Genomic DNA, 23159 nt, shown 5'->3' with positions numbered 1-23159 from the left:
GCGGATCAGCTGACAGCGGGCTTCAGTCTGTTGAAGATCACAGGAGTGCAGAACGAACTGTATTCCTGTGATCCATAGAAGAAGTACAGCAAACAAGCTTTGGCTGTACTTCTCCTTTAAACATTTGCAAACTCAGATGACAATCATGACTCTCAGTCAGCACTATTCACATGACTACTTTGTAAATATATTAATGATTATATTGAATTCAAACCTTATTTCCAATGAATAAAAAAAGTCAACCATTAAAGTTTAGTCGAAAGCAGAATTAGAAAGAGGTGAAGTTCAGCATTGCAGGACGATGGATTCCACAACACATAAAATCTATCATGTACATGGAATAGATTCCAGAGATTATCTGGATTTATATTTCTCAAATAAGGAGGACATGGTCTTTGCAGACGATACTTTAAAATTTCCAATGGCGAATCTTCACTATCAGCTCAGCACAGGTATGTACAGCTATTATTGATATATTTAAAGTGGTTGTATAGTCAAATTTTTAACTTTTACCTACAGGTAAGCCTATAATAAGGCTTACCTGTAGGTAAAAAAAATATCTCCTAAACCTGTACTGTTTAGGAGATATTCCCCTTGCAATGAGCCGCTGACTGCAGCGGCGCATGCGCACAGGGGATTCTTGGCTGAAAGCCCGGCAGATGCCGGACCTTGCCGGAAATAAGTCTCCCGCACGAATGCGCGGGAGTGAAGACATCGCGGCTCCAGCCACTCACAGCTCTGGAGCCGCAATAACCGGAAGACACGCCGAGTCAACATGTCAGCTACCTCAGTGTGGACCAGGTGAGATACCGACGCCTCGTTCTAAGGTATTTATGAAATAAGTATTTCATAATGAGCTAGTATGCATACTAGCTCATTATGCCTTTTGCCTTACAGGGGTATAAAAAACAAAAAAAGTGTCAGCGGGTTTACTACCGCTTTAACAAAAAAAACTAATTTTGTTAATAAATCTAATGCCCTGTACACACGATAGGATGTTCCGATGGAAAATGTGTGATAGGACCTTGTTGTCGGAAATTCCGACCGTGTGTGGGCTCCATCACACATTTTCCATAGGAATTTCCGACACACAAAGTTTGAGAGCAGGCTATAAAATTTTCCGACAACAAGATCCGTTGTCGGAAATTCCGATTGTGTGTACACAAATCAGACGCACAAAGTGCCACGCATGCTCAGAATAAATAAAGAGACGAAAGCTATTGGCTACTGCCCTGTTTATAGTCCCGACGTACGTGTTTTACGTCACCACGTTCAGAACGATCGGATTTTAAGACAAATTTGTGTGACCGTGTGTATGCAAGACAAGTTTGAGCCAACATCCGTCGGAAAAAATCCATGGATTTTGTTGTCGGAACGTCTGATCAATGTCCGACCGTGTGTACGGGGCATAAGAGTATCACACATAAGTGGGAGTCCCCATAGCTCTGACCTCACAGCTTCCTATTTCTGGTAGAGGGGGAATGCTTTATTCTTGCTCAAAAATTAAGCTGTTTCTAGAAAAAGTTATTCACCTCACTATGGGCTCTTCCACATTTTGTTGTGTCACAACCTGCTATTTAAATTGATTTGATTGAGATTTTATATCGCTGATGTACATAAAATTACATTTAATTTATAATTAAAAAACAAAGATCAACAGAAAAGAAGGGGTCTCCTCTAGAGCAACCAATCGCCCTCTAAAGTTGTATAATTAGTTGAATGAAGTCTACTTTTGGGTAATTAATGTTCCTGGTGTAAGCAAGTCCAGGATAAGGGTTTAGACAAGTACCAATCAAGGTTGGGTTCTAGAAATATTTTGAAAAACTTCTCCTGTGGGCTTTTAACATTTTATTGTGAAAAGCTGTCTTTTTGTGCCACCTCCATAGGAGGCAAACAACAACTTCAAGGTTAAGCCTCATGCACTTTATCCAATGGCACAATGAAGGGATGGAGAACTCCAACTTGAGGTGGAAAGGTCAACAGTGGAAGCCTGATCCAAAGAAAATTATTTTAAAACAGGATCATAAACTGGTAGCACATTATGATGAGATAATAAGAAATGATAATTTATTTCTGATGACGGTTTTATTTGGTGAATATGTGACTCTTAGTCATTATATTATCACTTTGTATGTATTTGCTTGCAAAAGGTCAATGCACAAACATTGTCATACTTGTTTTCGATCTTTAAGGCTCTATTTACACTGTACGACTTGTAATGTGACTTTGGGGTCAAAATAGACTTCAATGTAAACCCTCAAAGCACACACAGTTACATGGTCAAAGCCAAAGTCACAACAAAGGTACACTCGTCCAAAGTTGCATAAAAATCACATCAAAGTTGCACTGTAAAGTTGCAATTGAAATTGAACGAAAGTGTGAATGGAGCCTAAATGCTAAGAACAAATATAGAGTAAAGTGATTTTGTCTCCCTGCCCCAGTATTGCCAACCTATGGAATTGAAATTTACTGACACAACACCCAACATTTACTGGAACAGCCAAGTTTTTACTGGCATTTCCAAAAGTTACAAAATTTACAGGTTTAAGAGCAAATTTCAAAATTTAGGCTACAAACAAGTACAATATGCAATTAGCAATGTGATTTAAGGTAGATATTATGGCAAAAAAACATTTCTTATTTTAGTCTCGATAAAGTGTGTAGCTCAGGGACAGGACTCAGAAGTTCAAGAAATTAGAATGGGCAGGCACACACATAAAATTGACTCTCACAGTTACCCTGACAGCAGCACAGATGATCACACCTCACCAACATGACATGTCCCTTCCTGAGTCACAGTGACAGTCTCTCTCCATGCCAGGCGGTCCAATCCAGTCCAAACAGCACTGATAGTCTGTCTCCCGGCTTGCCTTGCTGCCATCCTGCAGACCCGCACATGAGGCTCCGGACACTCAGTTCGGCTCCCTTGCACTATGATATCACACGACACATTCAGGCACAGCCTTCGTCAGCCCCACCCAAACACACTGTAGCAGACACTTGGATGGTCTTGGCTGGCTCCGAACCAGAACTGCGAGCCAAGCGTCACAGCCATATTTTATACTGGTAACCTTTTCTTGTCACTGGCATTTACTGACAGGAGAAAAATGCCCGTTTTTTACTGAGTGCCAGTAAAAATACTGACGGTTGGCAACACTGTTCTGCCCCCTTCTTACTCACCTTACCCCCTCTCAGCTCCTTGCTGATCTGGAGCGTTCATATATGGAGGATAATGTGACATATAATGGTGGCTAGGCCATATGCTATATTGCATATATTCACCTAGCAGTGTCATTAGATGCCAACTGTAATGAAAAGGTGAAATTTGTTTTTTGGCAGTGAAAATAGTTTTGGGTAAAATAACATCTGAATCTGTAATATTCCTGCAGGTCGAGTTAAGGGTACATTTTTGATTGACATCAGCACTGGTTCCTTCATTCACCATCTCTATTCCGCCTCCAATTTCTTCAAAAAAATAATCATATTATAATTCCAAGAGAAATGTATCATGGAACTGAGCAGATGGCTACATGACCGTACCGGAGCATATGATTGGTCGCATACATCATCAGCCGCAGCTGAGTTAGAAGGAACGAGGTGACTTGTCCCCTAATGATTTATCACTTTCTGATTTTTGCATTTTAGGTTGCAGAAGATTATTTCTATAAAGGCAACTTTAATTGTTTTTGAGTATATTTCATTTATTAAGTTGTTTAAAATACAACCTTTTTTTTCATGTTTTTAGTCAGGTAGCTTTGAAACATTCTATTTGAAAAGTTCAAATCTATGTTTTCATCTAGCAGATGGAGATCTCAGCTCTTTATAATGTTTTTATTCAGGCTCTCCTTATCTACTGTGCTGGAAAAAGGCTCTTCACATTGTTTAAAGTAGAAGTCCAGTCACATCCTATCTAAACTTAACCCTGCTCTCACCCCCATTCTAAGCCCTATACCAATGATGGCACCCCATATGTTTTGGAACTACATTTCCCATGATGCTCATGCACTCGTGCACTCTGCAGCATAGTTGAGCATCATGGGAAATGTAGTTCCAAAACATCTGGGGTGCCAAGGTTCACCATAACTGCCCTATTCTAACTACCCTGTAAAATAAAGAAATCTATACTTAACTATTCTGAGGGCCCTCCGGTCCAGTCACATGATCGGCTCCCAGCGCAGGCTTCAATGTATTGAAGGGACAACCTACTACGGATGCCCCATAGTAAGCCTATGGGTGACGAGTAATCACCGCTCAAGGTCGGTTTCCAACTGTACCACCTCCACTGCACACTACCAGGTGCTGGCCCTGTCCATTACAGGCTTCACAGTAGAGGAAAATGGTCTGGTTCCATTTTCCATCGATTGTACAATGTGTGTCTTTTAATAATATGTCTAAAAAAAGGTGATTTTATTGCATGTGCAGCCAAACAGACCATTTTCCTCTACTGTGAAGCCTATGGGTAATGTCACCCAGGCACTGCAGCCGTTGTCGGCGATCTCACCTCTTCACTAAAGCCAGCTGCTGGGGGGATCATGTGACTGGTCCAGAGCACCTTCAGAATAGGTAAGTATAGGCATCTTTCCTTTACAGGGTTCTTAATATAGGGCTTAGAATGCGGGGTGGGAGCAGGTTAACCACTTCCCGACCGGCGCACGCCGATGTACGTCGGCAGAATGGCACGGCTGGGCAAATGGGCGTACCCATACCTCCCTTTGAATTTGCCGCCGTGCCTTTAGAATAGGTAAGTATAGGCATCTTTCCTTTACAGGGTTCTTAATATAGGGCTTAGAATGTGGGGTGGGAGCAGGTTAACCATTTCCCGACCGGCGCACGCCGACAGAATGGCACGGCTGGGCAAATGGGCGTACCCATACCTCCCTTTGAATTTGCCGCCGTGCCATTGTGATCGGGAGCAGAGATCAGTGACGTGTCACAGCTAGCCCATCCCCCTACAGTTAGAAACATTCCCCAGGACATACTTAACCCCTCCCCGCCCCCTAGTGGTTAACCCCTTTACTGCCAGTGTCATTTACAAAGGGATCAGTGCATTTTATAGCACTGATTGCTGTATAAATGACAATGGTCCCAAAAATGTGTCAAAAATGTCCGATGTGTCCACCATAATGTCGTAGTCACGATAAAAATCTCTGTTCGCCGCCATTACTAGTAAAAAAAAAATATTAATAAAAATGCCATAAAACTATCCCCTATTTTGTAAATGCTATAACTTTTGCGCAAACCAATAAATAAATGCTTATTGCAATTTTTGTTACCAAAAATATGTAGAAGAATACGGATCGGCCTAAACTGAGGAAAAAAAATTTTTTTTTATATATTTTTGGGGGATATTTATTATAGCGAAATGTAAAAAATAATGCGTTTTTTTTTCAAAATTGTTGCTCTTATTTTGTTTATAGCGCAAAAAATAAAAATCGAAGAGGTGATCAAATACCACCAAAAAAAAGCTCTATTTGTGGGGAAAAAAGGACGTCAATTTTGTTTGGGAGCCATATCGCACAACTGCGCAATTGTCAGTTAAAACAACGCAGTGCTGAATCGCAAAAAGTACTCTGGTCTTTTGCCAGCCAAATGGTCCGGGGCTTAAGTGGTTAAAGTTTGGATAGTATTTGATTGGACTTAGCTCAATCTGTAATTTATATTTAGAACTTAGATTAGTGATGCCTTGGAGTTGGGAAGTTCCAGCTCTCTCTAGATTTAACTGGTAGACAGAAGCTTGAATAGTATCTATTTGAATTTTGGGAAATGGTTATATTCTTTCTATTCTATTCTACTCTATTGTTTTTTTAATTCTATTCTTTTTCTGTTCTAAATTTGAATTTCGGAAGATGGTTATATCCATTCTGTTCTATTCTATTCTATTGGTTTTTTTTATACTATTCTGTTATTTTCTATTCTAATCAATTATTTTCTATTCCTTTTTTTTTTCTATTAAGGTTTTTATTGTAAATAATGGAGAACAAGTACAAAAGAATGTAATACAGAAACCAGTAGTACAGAATGTATGTTATCAAACATGTTATATTAGCAATGTAACTCAAATCTGGTAATTTTACAATAAAAACTAATAGTGAGATATTGGTGAGGAGCCTTATTTCCATTTGAATTGGAAACTCGTTAATTTTCCTGGGTACTGAAAATTGGGAGAAGTAACTTATGAAGGGGTGTCTAGAGGAACTAAGTGATCCAAGGCGAATGGTGTGGATATTTTTCCAGAATTTATTCAGACTGGAGTTGTTTAATATTGAGCTGGGTAATTGTTATCTCAATTGTCTGGGAAAAAACTTTGAGCGTAAGGATCAATTCATAGGTTGTAGTAAATTGTGGTAAGATAGTTGTTCCAGAGGGTGTCAGTTTGTCGAGTTGAGCTAAGGCTTCGTAAATAGGGTTTGCTTTGTATTAGAGGTTTAGGTGGAAGTAAGAATGTATGTTTCTGTATAACTAAAGGATAGTCAGGAAGCAGGGGTAAGCGGTGGTCAAGGGAGGGGGGTGTAGTTGGAAGGGGAAAGGGAGGGCAGGGATGGGATGAAAGAGGTAGAGGAAGGAAGGTGGTGCGTATATCCATCTCTCTCTCCCTCCATTGGGAAAGGTAAGGGGGTTTTTGGAGTTTTATGTTGGACTCTGTCAGGGGTCGGTCTATATGTCATTTATGAAATTTAATCAAGGTTGTCAGAATAGGGGGTAATCTAGTCTGAGGTGTGATGTTGGTGAGAGGCGGGTGAGATGTTTGTGGTGATTAGGTCTTGGTATTCTGCTGTTGTCTGGAAGTAGGTCCAGCAGGCCCATTTACATTAAAATTTTGCGGGTGTATCACGTTTAATGCTGATGAGGTGTTCCATTTACACACCAGACCCTTATCCGATCACGCAACCTGGCAGACCGCAGGAAAAGAGGGGGGATGAGAGAGCGCCCCCCCTCCTGAACCATACCAGGCCCCATGCCCTTAACATTGGGAGGATGTCCCCATGTTGATGAGGACAAGGGCCTCATCCCCACAACCCTTGCTCGGTGGTTGTGGGGGTCTGCGGGCAGGGGGCTTATCGGAATCTGGAAGCCCCCTTTAACAAAGGGGACACCCAGATCCCGGCCCCCCCATGTGAATTGGTAAGGGGTACATTGTACCCCTATCATTTCACAAAAAGAAAGTGTCAAAATGTTAAAACAAACACAGGAGACAGCTTGGGACAAGTCCTTTATTAAAAATAAAAAAATAAAAAAGAGATTCCAGTGATGTAATCCAATAAATCCATGCTCCTACTCCAGCGATGTAATCCAATTCTCAATCTCCAGCTATGGATGATCTCCAACGGCTCCAGCGAGGAACACGCACAGGTTCCTGCCTCCACCGGAGGCACCCAGCCAATGATGTGGCGCTAGCTTGACAGCTCTTATGTAGCTGAGGGCGGAGCCACCCGTCACATGACACCACCCCCCGGGTGACCCCGCTCCCCACTGATGCAATGCAGGATTCCCGTTGCATCAGAGGGGGTGGGGTCACCCATACACGTCACTGGGAAACCCCGGCGTTTCCCCTTGTCAGAGGTGGATGGGGTCACGTGATGGGTGGCTCTGCCCTCAGCTACATAAGAGCTGTCAAGCTAGCGCCGCGTTATTGGCTGGGTGCCTCCGGTGAAGGCAGAATCCTGTGCGTGTTCCTCGTTGGAGCCGCTGGAGATCATCCATCGCTGGAGATCGAGAATTGGATTACATCGCTGGAGTAGGAGCATGGATTTATTGGATTACATAGCTGGAATCTCTTTTTTATTTTTATATTTTTTAATAAAAACTTTTTTTTTAAATTCTTTTTATTGATTTTGCATGAAAGAAAAACAATACAACATACCATCCAAAAACCAGATGGGCAACATACCCATCTTCGAATCCACCACGTAGGGCTGTACAATAAGAAACTAACATATCCAACTATTCCCTAAACCCACCCCCATCCCATCCCCACCCGACCAACTGTCACGGATATTGCAATGCTACATAGAAAATGCAGTTATACTGTGTATATATGGTTTTACACTGTCCTCTGAAAGCACAGCAGTATCTTCTTCCTTTTTGCATAGCAAGACATTATAGGAAACATAGATAGCTTCTATAAAATAAAGTCATCATCCACCCCTACCATTCGCATTCTATGATGTCAATTCACCAGCCCACAATATGTTTATTTTATTAGCCCACTGTTACGGTTGCATCCAACCACGGTTGCCATACTTTGGTGAATTTTTTTGCACAACCTCTTATTCTATAGGTAGCCTTGTACAAGGGTATAACCGAATTAACCAAAGCCTTCCAGAAAGAAAGTGTGGGTGCCGCTGAATTTTTCCATTTTAGCAAAATAGCTTTTTTTACCATAGAATAAACCTATATTCAGTAGAGTGCGGTGTGCCAAGGAAGGCACCACCTCCTCCACTAAACCAATAAGACACACTCTGGGAGTCAAAGGTATTGGGGGTACTAAGCACCTCCTCCAGGCAATCTGTGACCTCCCTCCAGAAATTACTTATTTTCGGGCAGTCCCAAAAAATGTGTTTTGCATCCGCTGGGGAAAATATACATCTCCAACACCTTCCATCTGAGGACGGAAAAATCCGCGATAGCCTAGCTCTAGTTAAGTAAATGTGATGGAGAAATTTGAATTGAATTAGCCTGTCCCGGGCTGAGACTAGATTTTTAAATGGGTGATCCCACATATCATCCCAGTCCTCCCCTTGTAGTTCTGGAACCTCCCTCTCCCAACGTTCCTTGCACCTGACTACCCCAATTGGTGTTTTTTTAAATAGGGATTTATATATTGTCGATAATGGTTTGGATAAGTCGTCATCCTTTACCATGAGTTCCAGAGGTGAAGGAAAATATTCCACCCGTCGGTCCCCGAACTGCGCCCCAAAAGCATGGCGCAGCTGCAGGTACTGAAAAAAGGTAGAGTTTGGAAGATCATGTCTTGTCTTTAGTTGGTCAAAGGAAAGGAGATCCCCCTCTCTGACAATATCGTCTAGTTTCTTTATGCCCCTACCAGACCACACTGTGGGATCTGGAATGGAGCAGAAATGCGAAAGATTTGGATTAAACCATAATGGCGCTGATGGCGTAACTCCCACATAACTAGGGGATACTAATGTAGTAGCAACCTCCCAGGCTCTAATAGTGGCTTTCATAGAGGCCGTAATAGGCAGTCCTGACTTCGGGCCTCTGTATAGGGTTAAGCTCAGACTTTCATACGACCCAATATACGCTGCTTCCAGAACATTAGCAGAGCCTCCATTATCGGCCATCAGCCAACGTCTGGCAAAAACCATTTGACCAGCCAAATAATATTTTTGCCAGTCTGAAAGTGCTAACCCTCCTTGTCCCCATGGTTCTTGAAGGGTCTTTAAACTAATTCTTGTGTCTGCGGATGCCATATAAAAGATCCTATGATTCCATTGAGGGTGGAGTAAAAGGATTTCGGAATCCAAGTGGAGGAATGGTGCAAGAAATACAAGATGACGGATAAGAATTTCATTTTTAATAGACTCGCCCTTCCCATGAGAGACAGCGGTAGCTTCTGCCATAATTGGACCTTTTGCTTTAACCTAGTCACTAGGGGGAGAAGGTTCAACTTCAAGTATTCGTGAATGCTAGCTGTGATTTTAACCCCTAAATATGTGATCGTGGAAACCCAGCGCAGCGGGAGAAAATTATCCCTCACTGCCTGCGCCCCAGGACCAAGCGGCAATATAGACGACTTGCCCCAATTCACCCTCAAACCAGAATAGGTGGCAAAACTATCTAGAATCCTAAGAGCAGCCCTCAGTGAAGGCCCCGGATCTCGGAGGAACAGGAGCAAGTCGTCCGCATAAAGCGCCACACATTCTTGAATTGTCCCTACTTGTATGCCTCCTACTTCACTAGATTTCCTTAGCGCCCTGGCAATAGGTTCCATCATCATTGCAAACAGAAATGGAGAGAGGGGACACCCCTGCCTAGTGCCCCTACTAATACCAAAGAAATCAGAGACTGACAACCCCAACCTTATTGCCGTCCTGGGTTCACTGTATAACATTGCTATCCAGCGACAAAACACAGGACCAAACCCTAAAGTTCCTAGCACTTTGTGCATATACCCCCAATCTACTGTATCAAAAGCTTTCTCGATGTCTGTAGAGACAACGACCCTCTCCGGGAACTCAGGTGCTTCCATTTGGGTATGTGTAAATAATCTTCTTAAGTTTGTGTCAGTTGACATATAGTAGGTGAGGTTGAAAAAAGACACAAGTCCATCAAGTCCAACCTATGTGTGTGATTATGTGTCAGTATTACATTACATATCCCTGTATATTGCGGTCATTCAGGTGATTATCTAATAGTTTCTTGAAGCTATCAATGCTCCCCGCTGAGACCACCGCCTGTGGAAGGGAATTCCACATCCTTGCCGCTCTTACAGTAAAGAACCCTCTACGTAGTTTAAGGTTAAACCTCTTTTCTTCTAATTGTAATGAGTGGCCACGAGTCTTATTAAACTCTCTTCTGCGAAAAAGTTTTATCCCTATTGTGGGGTCACCAGTACAGTATTTGTAAATTGAAATCATATCCCCTCTCAAGCGTCTCTTCTCCAGAGAGAATAAGTTCAGTGCTCGCAACCTTTCCTCATAACTAAGATTCTCCAGACCCTTTATTAGCTTTGTTGCCCTTCTTTGTACTCGCTCCATTTCCAGTACGTCCCTCCTGAGGACTGGTGCCCAGAACTGGACAGCATACTCCAGGTGCGGCCGGACCAGAGTCTTGTAGAGCGGGAGAATTATCGTTTTATCTCTGCAGTTGATCCCCCTTTTAATGCATGCCAATATTCTGTTTGCTTTATTAGCAGCAGCTTGGCATTGCATGCCATTGCTGAGCCTATCATCCACTAGGACCCCCAGGTCCTTTTCCATCCTAGATTCCCCCAGAGGTTCTCCCCCCAGTGTATAGATTGCATTCATATTTTTGCCACCCAAATGCATTATTTTACATTTTTCTACATTGAACCTCATTTGCCATGTAGTCGCCCACCCCATTAATTTGTTCAGGTCTTTTTGCAAGATTTCCACATCCTGGGGAGAAGTTATTGCCCTGCTTAGCTTAGTATCGTCTGCAAATACAGAGATTGAACTGTTTATCCCATCCTCCAGGTCATTTATGAACAAATTAAATAGGATTGGTCCCAGCACAGAACCCTGGGGAACCCCACTACCCACCCCTGACCATTCTGAGTACTCCCCATTTATCACCACCCTCTGAACACGCCCTTGTAGCCAGTTTTCAATCCATGTACTCACCCTATGGTCCATGCCAATGCACCTTATTTTGTACAGTAAACGTTTATGGGGAACTGTGTCAAATGCTTTCGCAAAATCCAGATACACCACGTCTACGGGCCTTCCTTTATCTAGATGGCAACTCACCTCCTCATAGAAGGTTAATAGATTGGTTTGGCAAGAACGATTCTTCATGAATCCATGCTGATTACTGCTAATGATATCATTCTTATTACTAAAATCTTGTATATAGTCCCTTATCATCCCCTCCAAGAGTTTACATACTATTGATGTTAGGCTAACTGGTCTGTAATTCCCAGGGATGTTTTTTGGGCCCTTTTTAAATATTGGTGCTACATTGGCTTTTCTCCAATCAGCTGGTACCATTCCAGTCAATAGACTGTCTGTAAAAATTAGGAACAACGGTCTGGCAATCACCTGACTGAGTTCCCTAAGTACCCTCGGATGCAAGCCATCTGGTCCCGGTGATTTATTAATGTTAAGTTTCTCAAGTCTAATTTTAATTCCGTCCTCTGTTAACCATGTAGGTGCTTCCTGTGTTGTGTCATGAGGATAAACACTGCAGTTTTGGTTACTGAAGCCCCCCGATTCACTCGTGAAGACTGAGGAGAAGAATAAATTCAATACCTTTGCCATCTCCCCATCCTTTGTAACCAGATGTCCTTCCTCATTCTTTATGGGGCCAATATGGTCTGTCCTCCCTTTTTTACTGTTTACATACTTAAAGAATTTCTTGGGATTTTTTTTGCTCTCCTCCGCTATGTGTCTTTCATGTTCTATCTTAGCCATCCTAATTGCACCCTTACATTTCTTATTGCATTCTTTATAAATTCTGAATGCTGAGGATGATCCCTCAACCTTGTATTTTTTGAAGGCTTTCTCCTTTGCTTTTATATGCATTTTTACATTGGAGTTAAGCCATCCAGGATGTTTGTTCGCTCTTTTAAATTTATTACCCAATGGGATACATTGGCTAATGCCCTTATTTAATATGCTCTTAAAGCAAACCCATCTCTCCTCCGTATTCTTTGTTCCTAATATTTTATCCCAATTTATGCCTTTTAGCAAGGTTTGTAGTTTAGGGAAGTTGGCTCTTTTGAAATTCAGTGTCTTTGTGTTCCCTTCATGTTTCCTATTTGTGTGATTTATACTGAAACTAATTGACCTGTGATCGCTGTTACCTAAATTGCCCCGTATTTCCACATCTGTTATCAGGTCTGTATTGTTGGTAATCAGTAGATCTAGTAATGTTTTATTTCTAGTTGGTGCGTCTACCATCTGACCCATAAAATTGTCCTGCAAGACACTAAGGAACTGGCGAGCCTTAAATGAATGCGCGGTTCCCTCCGCCCAGTCTATTTCTGGATAATTAAGATCCCCCATTATGATAACACTTCCCATCCTTGCTGCTAATCCAATTTGTGATAGGAGATCCGTCTCCACTTCCTCCCTCAGGTTAGGGGGCCTATAGCATACTCCCAGTATTATTTTCCCCTTAGCTTCATCCCTTTGGAGCTCTACCCATAAAGATTCCACCTCCTCCCTAGCCCCCTCAGTGATGTCATCTCTCACATTCACTTGTACATTATTCTTGATATATAGGCATACCCCTCCCCCTTTTTTACCCTCTCTATCCTTGCGGTATAGGGTATACCCTTGAATGTTTGCCAGCCAATCATGAGAGCTGTTGAACCAGGTCTCTGAAATTCCCACAAAATCCAAATCCTCCTTGTACAACAGTATCTCTAGTTCACCCATCTTGTCCGCCATGCTCCTGGCATTGGTGAACATGCCACATAGTGCCAGGCATAAAACCTGTCTGGTCAATATCAACCACCGTGGGGAGAACCTTTGCTACTCGTGTTGCTAGCACTTTGGCAAGAATTTTCAGATCCATATTTAAAAGTGCTATGGAGCGGTATGAGGAACACTCCAAAGGATCTTTTTCCGGCTTTAGAAGGAGCACCATATATGCCTCCATCATGGACCCCGGCAAAGTACCCTGTTCCCAACAGAAAGCAAAAAGCTTGGTCAACCTACGGGCCACTTGAGATAAATATGACTTATAGAAGTCCCATCCGGACCCGGCGCCTTCTTAGGGGGGGGATGCTAATATGGCAGCCTCTACTTCAAGCACAGAAATAGGTTCGTCTAATGATGCAGCATCAGCTTCTGATAATTTAGACATATTGAGAGTTTGCAATAACTCGTCCAACTCTCTATTGTTATATTGTGGTATAGGAGAATATAACTTTGAGTAAAAACGGATAAATTCCTCTAGAATGCCTTCTGGTTCAGTTATGAGAGTCCCACCCTCTCCCTTTATCACCGGAACACTAACTGGTGCTTTATGATCCGCAACCATATTAGCCAGAAGCCTGCCATTCTTATCTCCCTCAGCAAAAATGACCTCCGTCCTCTGCTTAATCTCCTTGCCAGCCAGGGTCTTAAAATGGATATCGATCGAGTGTCTTGCTTCCAATAAGGAGATATACCCTGGCTCGGAAGGAGAGTTTGCTTGCTGCTGCGCTGCCTCCCATTCCATGGCAAGAAGAGACTCCCCCTCAGATTTTTGATCCTTCTTTGCTGAGCTGATAGCAGATATACACTCCCCCCTAATTACTGTCTTAAAGGCATCCCATTCTATATTTGGGTTTACTGAACCTCCATTACATTTCCAATATGTTTCTATTGAATTTTGAACATGAGTACACACCTGGTCCTCCATTAACCAGTCAGGAGATAACCTCCAACACCCTTTTTTAGTACCCGAGGGAAACCTCATTGTAAGTAGCAAAGGATTATGGTCTGAAATCCCTCCTGACAGATACTCCAATGCACACACAAACTTCAACAAGGAGGTATTACCAAAGGCCAAATCGATCCTCGCGGAAGATCTGTGTGCAAAGGATAAATGTGAGTAGGCCGTAACCTCAGGGTGTTTCCATCTCCATACCTCCGTTAGTCCAGCCATATCTGCCCATGAGCAGAGTTCCACCGAGGCCGGCCTAGCAGCATTGGATGAGTCCAGTACCCGGTCCAGAATGGCATTATAATCACCCATAAGTAGGATTGGCAAATGAAGGAAAGGAGCCAATGTCACCATTTAATCAAACAGAAACTTTACCTGGAATGAGGGAGGCAGGTACACATTAACCAATAAGAATTTATGATTATATACTTCTAAGGAAACCACCACATACCGTCCTCCCGGATCCGTAATCACCTGATGTATTGTACAAGCTATAGCTTTACTGATTAATATAGACACCCCTCTTGCATAAGTGGAATAGGTTGAGTGAATCGCTCTTTGTATGCCTGACTTTCGTAGAGACAAAATTTTGCTGCCCTCCAAGTGAGTCTCCTGCATGAGGACGATATGTGGCTTCACCTGTTTCAGATATTGAAAAACCGTTGCTCTTTTAAATTTGCTATTCAGACCTCTGACATTCCATGATAAAATTCTTATTCTACTGTCCATCAGAAAATATCATGTAATGTACAATCTTCAAAATAACCTGAAGTTGAGTAGAGATTATTTGGAAAGTACTATATGAGGACATGTGTATCATTAAAGACATATATGTAGAATCAATAGAATCTCCATGACAGTGGTCTAACAAAACCCCCCCTGCTATCATACCAGAACCTGGAGAACCTGAAACATGGTTCCACCCAAAAGATAGGCAAAACAAAAAAACAAAATGAAAAAGAAAAAGAAAAATTGTCCGGTATGCAGCTTGATCCCTAAAACTAACAACCCCATCGGAGAGTTTCACCCTGTAAAACGAAAGTTCGGCATACTTTGATTGAAGAAAAGTGTCTGTGAACTGCACTGAAGTCTGCACTGAAGTTCAGATAACGGAAAAAAAAATCATATGGGCAGTAAGAAAAAACAGAGATACCAATATTGCGGGGATTCAATTCCTTTCCCATCTTGAGAAATTAGGTGTCCAGGGGGGTAAACAGAAAGAGCAGCCCCCCTTCAGCAGCCAAAAAAATAGTATTGAAAAACATAAGGGGTCACTCCCCCACAGCAGCTCAGTTTTGCCACGAGGTACCTGCTCCAAAATGGCCAGAAGGATTTAGTTTGGAAAACAACAGGTTCAGTAAAAACATAGAAACTGAGGCACATTGCAGATTCACCTGGCATTATTGAAGATTTATGGGTTTGCATCCAGCCAATCACATGCCTCCTGTGGGGTATCAAAGAACTTAACAGAGCCTTTATATTGGACTCGAAGACGACTTATAGCATGCTGTATTTCAGTTCTTTTTCTCTGAGCCTTTTCTTTACATCCGTGAAGGATCGGCGTCTGCGTTGCGTTTCTGCCGAGAAATCCGGAAACAGCATGATCCTAGCGTTTTCATATCTGAGATCCTGATGCTTCCTCACTTCAGGCAACAGCATGTCTCTGTCTTTATAGTTGAGAAAACGAACCAAGAATGGCCGGGGTGGGGCACCTGAAGGCCTGGCTCCAGTAGGGACTCTATGTGCCCTTTCCGCCACATAAGTAGGTGGCAAGTCCCCCAGAGATAATAACTGTTTTAAGAATTGTTATGCAAAAGTCGACGGGGATGACCCCTCCACCCCCTATGGGGAGCCCCACCACTCTTACGTTATTTCTGCATTGGCGGTCTTCAGCGTCTTCCGCTCTGTGTTGTAACGCCCGGACCATATCTTTCAGTTCATGTAACTGGGAGCTCTATGTGTGTGTGACATCCTCCACCTCCGATATGCGATCCTCTGCCGATGTCAGCCTGCCTCTGATTTTATCCAAGTCATGGCGGATCAAATTGCATTCCGACGCCAGACAGTCAATGCGGCTGACCAGCTCAGTCTTTGAAGCTGCTATGGCCTCCAATATTGGTCCTGTGATGGCATCAGTGTCCACTCAATTTCTTGAGGCAGAGAAGGAGATGTCTCCAGAGCCTGCTGTGTGAGGGACTCATGCTGCGCCATCTTGCCAGCCTGTGTCTTGGCGCGCTGTGTAGCCGACACAGCAAGTGAGATGGTGTGGGAGGGGCCAGGCGCCATGCTCTCTCATGGACGCAGCTGCCTCTAAACTAACGGCGGCTGCGAGTGCTGTTTAGACTGCTTTTTTATCCCCGTGGATGGCATCGCTGTGTTCTCTGTCTCTTCCCCTAGATCCGGAGCTTACTGGCGGCGAAAATAGGGGAGATCGGTCGGGCGCAATCAGGATGAATGTAACGGATGCCAGCCGGAGCTCCAAGAGATCATGTCCTGCCGCGTTCACATCCGGCCATGCCCCCCTCCTGTGGTTTTTTAACATTTTGAGACTTTCTTTTTGTGAAATGGTAGGGGTACAATGTACCCCTTACCAATTCACATGGGGGCGGGATCTGGGTGTCCCCTTTGTTAAAGGGGCTTCCAGATTCCGATAAGCTCCCCTGCCCACAGACCCTCACAACCACCGGGCAAGGGTTGTGGGGATGAGGCCCTTGTCTCCATGTTAAGGGCATGTGGCCTGGTACGGTTCAGGAGGGGGGGTGCTCTCTTGTCCCCCCCTCTTTTCCTGCGGCCTGCCAGGTTGTGTGCTCGGATAAGGGTCTAGTGTGGATTTTTGGGGGACCCCACACATTTTTTAAAAATTTTTCAATGACTTTCAATGACTTTTATGTGTATTGTCGGGACCGACAATTCATTATTAGCCGGCACTAGCGCTAGCACTTTTAAATTACTTTTTTTTCCCTTTAAAATTGTCATTTTGCTCTCGGACTGTTATAAACACGGGAAACATGCGCTACTTTACAGGCATACTATAGACACCCCCCAGGTACGAAATTTAAAGGAATATTTCACTTTTATTGTTTCACTTTAAGCATTTATAAAATCACTGCTCCCGAAAAAACGGCCGTTTTTAAAACTTTTTTTTGCATTGATATTGATTGGGGCAGGACCCAGGTCCTCAAACACTTTTTATGACAATAACTTGCATATTAACCTTTAAAATTAGCACTTTAGATTTCTCCCATAGAATTTTAAAGGGTGTTCCGCGGCTTTTCGAATTTGCCGCAAACACCCCAAATTGTTCGCTGTCCGGCGAACGGGCGAACAGCCAATGTTCAAATCAAACTCATGTTCGACTCGAACAGATAGCCCATCCCTATTTACCATGTGCATGGCTAGGGATTTAAAATAATCACTATTTGGACGGGTGGAATAGTGTAAGAGGAGTTGTGCTAGGGAGAAGTCAAGCTTAAGTGTGGTTACCTTTTCGATGATACGATGACACCTCAGACCAGAAGGGAATTTATGTGTAAGAATGGGAGTACGGTACTATCTGGTTAGGATTTTGTAGCTGTTTTCTTGTGTGGAGACGTTTACTGATCCCTTATGGATATTCAAATACATTTATAAAGAATGACAGAAGGGTTTGGCGCTGTTCCTATTAGTTTCCTACCTTCATATAGGTTACTGGATACAAATTAAAAAATATATAGATTCCTAGGTGCACCGTGCATATGTCAAATAAATATTAAATACAAATTAAAAATATGTAAATTCCTAAGTGCACCGTGCATATGTCAATTAAATATTCTGCTACAATATTGTACAATCATAGGTGATACATAGACATTGGATACGTAACTTAAATATGTGGTTTTAAAGGGAGGGGGGGGAGAGGGGAAAGGGGAGTGGAAGTGGGGAGGGGGGGTGTGTAGGAGATCTGCTCCTGAGAAAAAATTAGCAGTAACAAGATGAAGTGCAAACGTGCTGGTGAAATTCAAAAAAATCTTTAGTATGTCTCTTGTGCAATTTCTTGTGCTGTGATAATAATCCTTCACTTATAATATCTCCTTGCTCTGAAAGTGCAGCCACTCACCAGATCACTTCACCCCTGCGGGGGTAGTAGGCAGTTACAGTTTTTGCGCCACTGTACAGCGATCACTGGCGGGCTCAGGATCGTGGTATATCATATGTAAAGAGAGAGGGAGTGCCCATAGCGTAAAATTGCTTTTAAAAGGTTTTATTACACAAAAAATAGAAGGGTACTCACACTTTTACAGTAAAAATCAAGCGAAATGGTAAAAAACGTCAAAACCGTCACAAATGTCCTTCAGCGCTGGTACAGGAGATGATGTTTGGGAAGCACAGATTAGGCCACGCCCTACGCGTTTCGTCGTTAGGACGTCTACGGGAGCGTGACCTGTGTTGTGTCTTCCCATCCTTATATAGTGTGCGGTGTCCCCTTGTTGAATTTTCAATTGGCATCCATTTTCCCTGTGATTCCGCGGACCGGAAGTTCGTCCGCGGCCATTTTGTTTATATTTTGCAGACCGAAGTCCGACTTCCTGTGTAAATAGCAGTGTTTCTAAGGGGCTAGTGGTGGCCATTTTGCCTGAGATTTTTGCAGACAGTAGTTCAAGTCGTCTGTCTCTGTATGTCTATGCTGCATAATCCGGCGGCCATTTTGCCTGTGTTTTTGTGGACAATGGAGACCGTAAACAGTTCTCCCTATTGATGTCAAATGCAGATATATGATGTTAAATCAATCGCACACTATAAAAGGTTATTACACATTAATTGGCTTGCTTTATATGACGCTAAAAATCAAAAATATTTATGCTAAATCCAAAATAATTTAAAACCCGTAAGGAATATATGGAAAAACATGAGGAATACTTAAAAAATCTATAAAAGTTAAAAATCATGGGGAGCACATAAAGGATCATGAGGAATACTTAAAAACGGAATGAGAGCTTACTAAGTACATGTCATTCTTAAATTAAAATAAATTGGAAATTAGATTAATTAAATAAATAAAACATAAACTATTTTAAAACTTTCAATATTAAATTCATATATTATGTGACATTTTTATGTATCTGGAGAGAGGGGGAACATATTTTTATTTCTAAAGGGGCTTGTTGTATATATTGACTTTTAGAATGTCCACATTTATACATTATATATCCTCATTTGTTTACTATCTGAGAGTAATTACTTCTGTAGTGCGTACGTAAGAAAGGTATCTTAAATTTTTTAGTTAGCGTTTCTTTCTGTGTACCTTTCTGGATCTATGTCCCATAAATGGACTATATAAAAAAGATATATGTAAAAAATATAAAAAATATATATGTATAGTGGTATAAAATAGCATTCCAAATCTCTATGTAATTAAAAATAAAAATAAATAGGATATTTCAAGTGTATTATTAAGAAAAGGAAGGAGGAATGAAAAAGGAAGGAGGAGGGGTATTTTGAGATCTGTACTATACTATTCGTGCGTGTGTGTATATATATGTACTAGAGGGTATACTGGACCTGTTGGTTACTTTTCAAGTTTATATCCTGTTTTAGTACTTTCTGCTCATTTATAAGGAAAGGGAAAGGGTAGTTAAGTGTCAAAGTGTTTGTGAGTCAAAAGTGTAGGTGCTCTATGTCTCCCATATTGATGTTAATATTAATAATTGGTTAGGAAGCAGTTAAGGTCAAGGTCAATGTTCATGCCCATAGGCTGCAGGGTATCTAATAAGAATATCCACTTGGTTTCGTTTTGTGAGACCTTAGTTTTTTTATTTTTGCCTCTCCAGTGGCCCTTGATTTTGTCTATTGCGTAAAAGGTCATCTGCGCCGGGTCTCTATTATGGTAATCTCTGAAATGCCTGGAGACGCTGTGTTTATTAAAACCTTTCTTGATGTTTTTAATGTGTTCTCTGACCCTGACATGTAGCTCTCTCGTTGTCCTTCCTACATATTGCTTCCGACATGGGCACTCTAACACGTAAGTGACGTGGGTACTGTGGCAAGTGATGAGCTCTCGAATATTGAACTCTTTTTCGTTGGCAGTGGATCTAAATTTCGTTGTTTTCTTGCTGGTTCTTTTGCTGGTTCTGCAAGGTAAACATTTGCCACATTTAAAAAACCCTTTTAAGCCTTTTCCTATTTTTATCTCCCTAGGTGGATCTATTGCATTGTGTACCAATTTGTTCCTCAAAGTTGGTGCTTTTTTGTAGATGAAAACCGGTTTCCTAGGCAATATAGAGTTAAGGGTCCTATCAGATTGTAAAATGGGCCAATGTTTTTTAATTATAGTCTCCACATATTTGTATTGTCTATTGTACCCCGTTAGAAAAGCTACTTCCGGTTTTTCATTTTTTGTTCTTCTATGTTGTGTTGCTGTTTCATCTAACATTTTGTTTCTGTCCATTTTCCCGACTGTGTGTTTCATTGCCACCAGGTCCTTTCTTTTGTATCCCTTTTCCACGAACTTGTTTATTAGAGTGTCCGTTTGTTTCTCATAATCGTGTTTGTTGGAGCAGTTCCTATATAACCGCATAAACTGACCCTTAGGTATATTTCCTAGCCATCGGGGATGGTGGCAGCTGCTAGTTGGGATGTACCCATTTCTGTCCGTAGTTTTGAAATATGTTCTTGTTTTCAGCTGTCCATTCTCTTTATATATTTGTAGGTCCAGGTAATCCACAGTTTCTTTATTCCAGTTTCCTGAGAAGGTCAGTCCATAAGCATTGCCATTGATCTCGTTGAAGAAATTCTGTAATTCCTCTATCGTGCCCCCCCATACCATGACTATGTCGTCAATGTACCTCCTATATAATTTCAGATTTCTTCTTTCCGTACTATAAATTTGTTCCTCCTCCCATTTATTGAGTAGTAGATTGGCTACACTGGGGGCATACTTAGCCCCCATGGCTACTCCTTTTGTTTGGGAGTAGAAGTCGCCCTTGTGCCAAAAGTAGTTATGGCTCATAGCCAATTTTAGCCCCTCCAAGATATAATTGATTTGTGTTACCCTTAGATCCGTTAGTGTGTGTAAAGCCCATTCCACACCACTAATACCATCCTTCTGTACGATGTTGGTGTACAGAGAATTTATATCAACGGTTACTAGTATGTCGTTATCATTTATTTCAAAGTTGTTTAGTTCCCCAATTAGCTGTTTACTGTCTCTCAGAAACGATCTACCTTTTTCAACTAGGGGCTGTAAGTAGTCGTCCAGGTATGCTCCCAACCGGGAGAACAGTGAATCAATGCCACTGATTATCGGTCTACCAGGTGGGTTCTTTTGGTCTTTATGGATCTTTGGTACGTAATATATAATTGGAGTTTTGGCTATTTCAGGGGTTAGATATTTGGCTTCTTTTTTTGTTAGAATCCCCATTTCTTCTCCTTTTTTGACATAGGTCTTCAATTTTTTCTTATATTCTGTTCTTGGGTTGCCCCTCAGTTTCTTGTATGTGTTGGGTACCTCCAGCAGCTTCTTCATTTTTGACTCATAGTCTTTTTTATTTAAAATGACCAGGCCCCCTCCCTTATCGGCCGGTCGGATGACTATATTTTTCTTCCCCTCTATTTCTTTAATAGTGTTCCATATGTTTGTTTTTATTTTCTTCGGTTTCATTTTCCTAAGATCTTGTTCGACCATTTTTTTGAAAGTCATCAGGCTCTCATTTTGTTGAACATTCGGGTTGAAGGTTGAATTGTTTCTTAGTCCTGAATGTTGGAATAGAGGGGGGTCATCATCTGTTCGCACGTTCCTGTTATTATTTCCTTTCATTAGGTAAAATTTTTTTATGTTAAGTTTTCTTACGAATTTTTGGAGGTCTATGTATACTTCGAAGGGGTCGAGATTCTTATCAGGGGCATATTTTAAGCCTAAATCCAACACTCTCAATTCTTCCTCATTAAAATTGGCTTCGCTTAGGTTAAAAATTCCTGTACCTAATATTCTCTTCTTCTTTTTCTTCTTGATTCCTCCTCTCTTACCGCGTGCTCTTCTCCTCTTTCCCATCTCTGTGGTCTGTATGTATGCTCTGTTCTTTCTTCCCGTTGGGTTTCTTCTTGCATTCTGTTCCTCGGGCCCATGTATGTGTTCCTGGTGGTCCTCATATTCCAGCTCCGTCGAGGGTCTCCGTTGTTTCGGTTCCTGGTAGGGAACCTGAAGGGTTGTCCTCCCCTTTGTCTGCCTTGAGGCCCGTATGTATCCCTGTAGGGAGACCGTCTGTCTCTGAAGACTGGGGGTCTCCCTCTGTATTCCCTGGGAAAAAAACCCCGTCTATGTGATGGTTCTTCATAGGGGGTGTAGTGTTGTTCGTTCCTCAGAGGGGAGTACCTGTTGTTATACCTTGGTGTCCTCAATATACTTGAGGGGTTGTTCCATTGTTGTGGTCTATTTTCATCTCTGGCTTGATCCCTGTAGTGCCTACGTTCCGGGCTAGATCCCTCTCTTCTCATTCTTAAATTTGATAGCTCTTCTGGTATTATTCTTGGTGTCCTAATTTCTGCGTGTCTTGTCTCTTGCCATGGTGTAGTATCTTCTATTACTGAACTTTCCCTTGATTCATCTATCATAGAGATATTGTGGTTATCTTCCATGTAATTTTCATCTATTTGCCATTTATATACCTGCTGGTTTTTGTAGTCCAGCACATCTCTTCTAAACTTTTTTTGTTTCTTCAGCTGTATTTCTTTTTCATATTTAGTCATGGCTTCTTGTAGCTTATTCTCTTTTTCTTTATATTCTCTGGATTCCAAGAAGGGTGCGAGTTGGTCTCTTATTTGTAGTATTTCTGTTTCTATGTTCTTTAGTTTATGTTGTCTTCGCATTACTATTTTCCCGAGCAATGCATTTTCACTATCATTGAAGAATCTATACCAGTCTTCCATCAATCCTTTGTCATTGACTGCATCGTTAGGTGAGATATCCCACCTCAAACGTCTTGGGGGGATTTTCTCTGTAATGTACATCTCAATAGTTGCTATATCCCACCAGACTCTTATTTGTTTTTCTATATTGTGTTTCAGATGTTTAAATAGACTGTCTATGTCCTGCCGAATGGCTACTTGTT

At 41.9% G+C, this 23159-nt stretch overlaps 1 pseudogene; it reads left to right on the top strand.

The window, feature by feature from the left end:
- Nucleotides 1–301: 301 nt before the first annotated feature.
- The window catches only part of LOC141111250 (nicotinamide N-methyltransferase-like), a 117589-nt pseudogene continuing 94731 nt past the window's right edge, over nt 302–23159 (top strand).

This window comes from Aquarana catesbeiana, linkage group LG10, assembly GCF_042186555.1.
Source record: "Aquarana catesbeiana isolate 2022-GZ linkage group LG10, ASM4218655v1, whole genome shotgun sequence".
Lineage (NCBI taxonomy): Eukaryota > Metazoa > Chordata > Amphibia > Anura > Ranidae > Aquarana > Aquarana catesbeiana.
The sequence above is the reverse complement of the archived record's forward strand: the minus strand, read 5'-3'. Positions and strand labels throughout refer to the sequence as shown.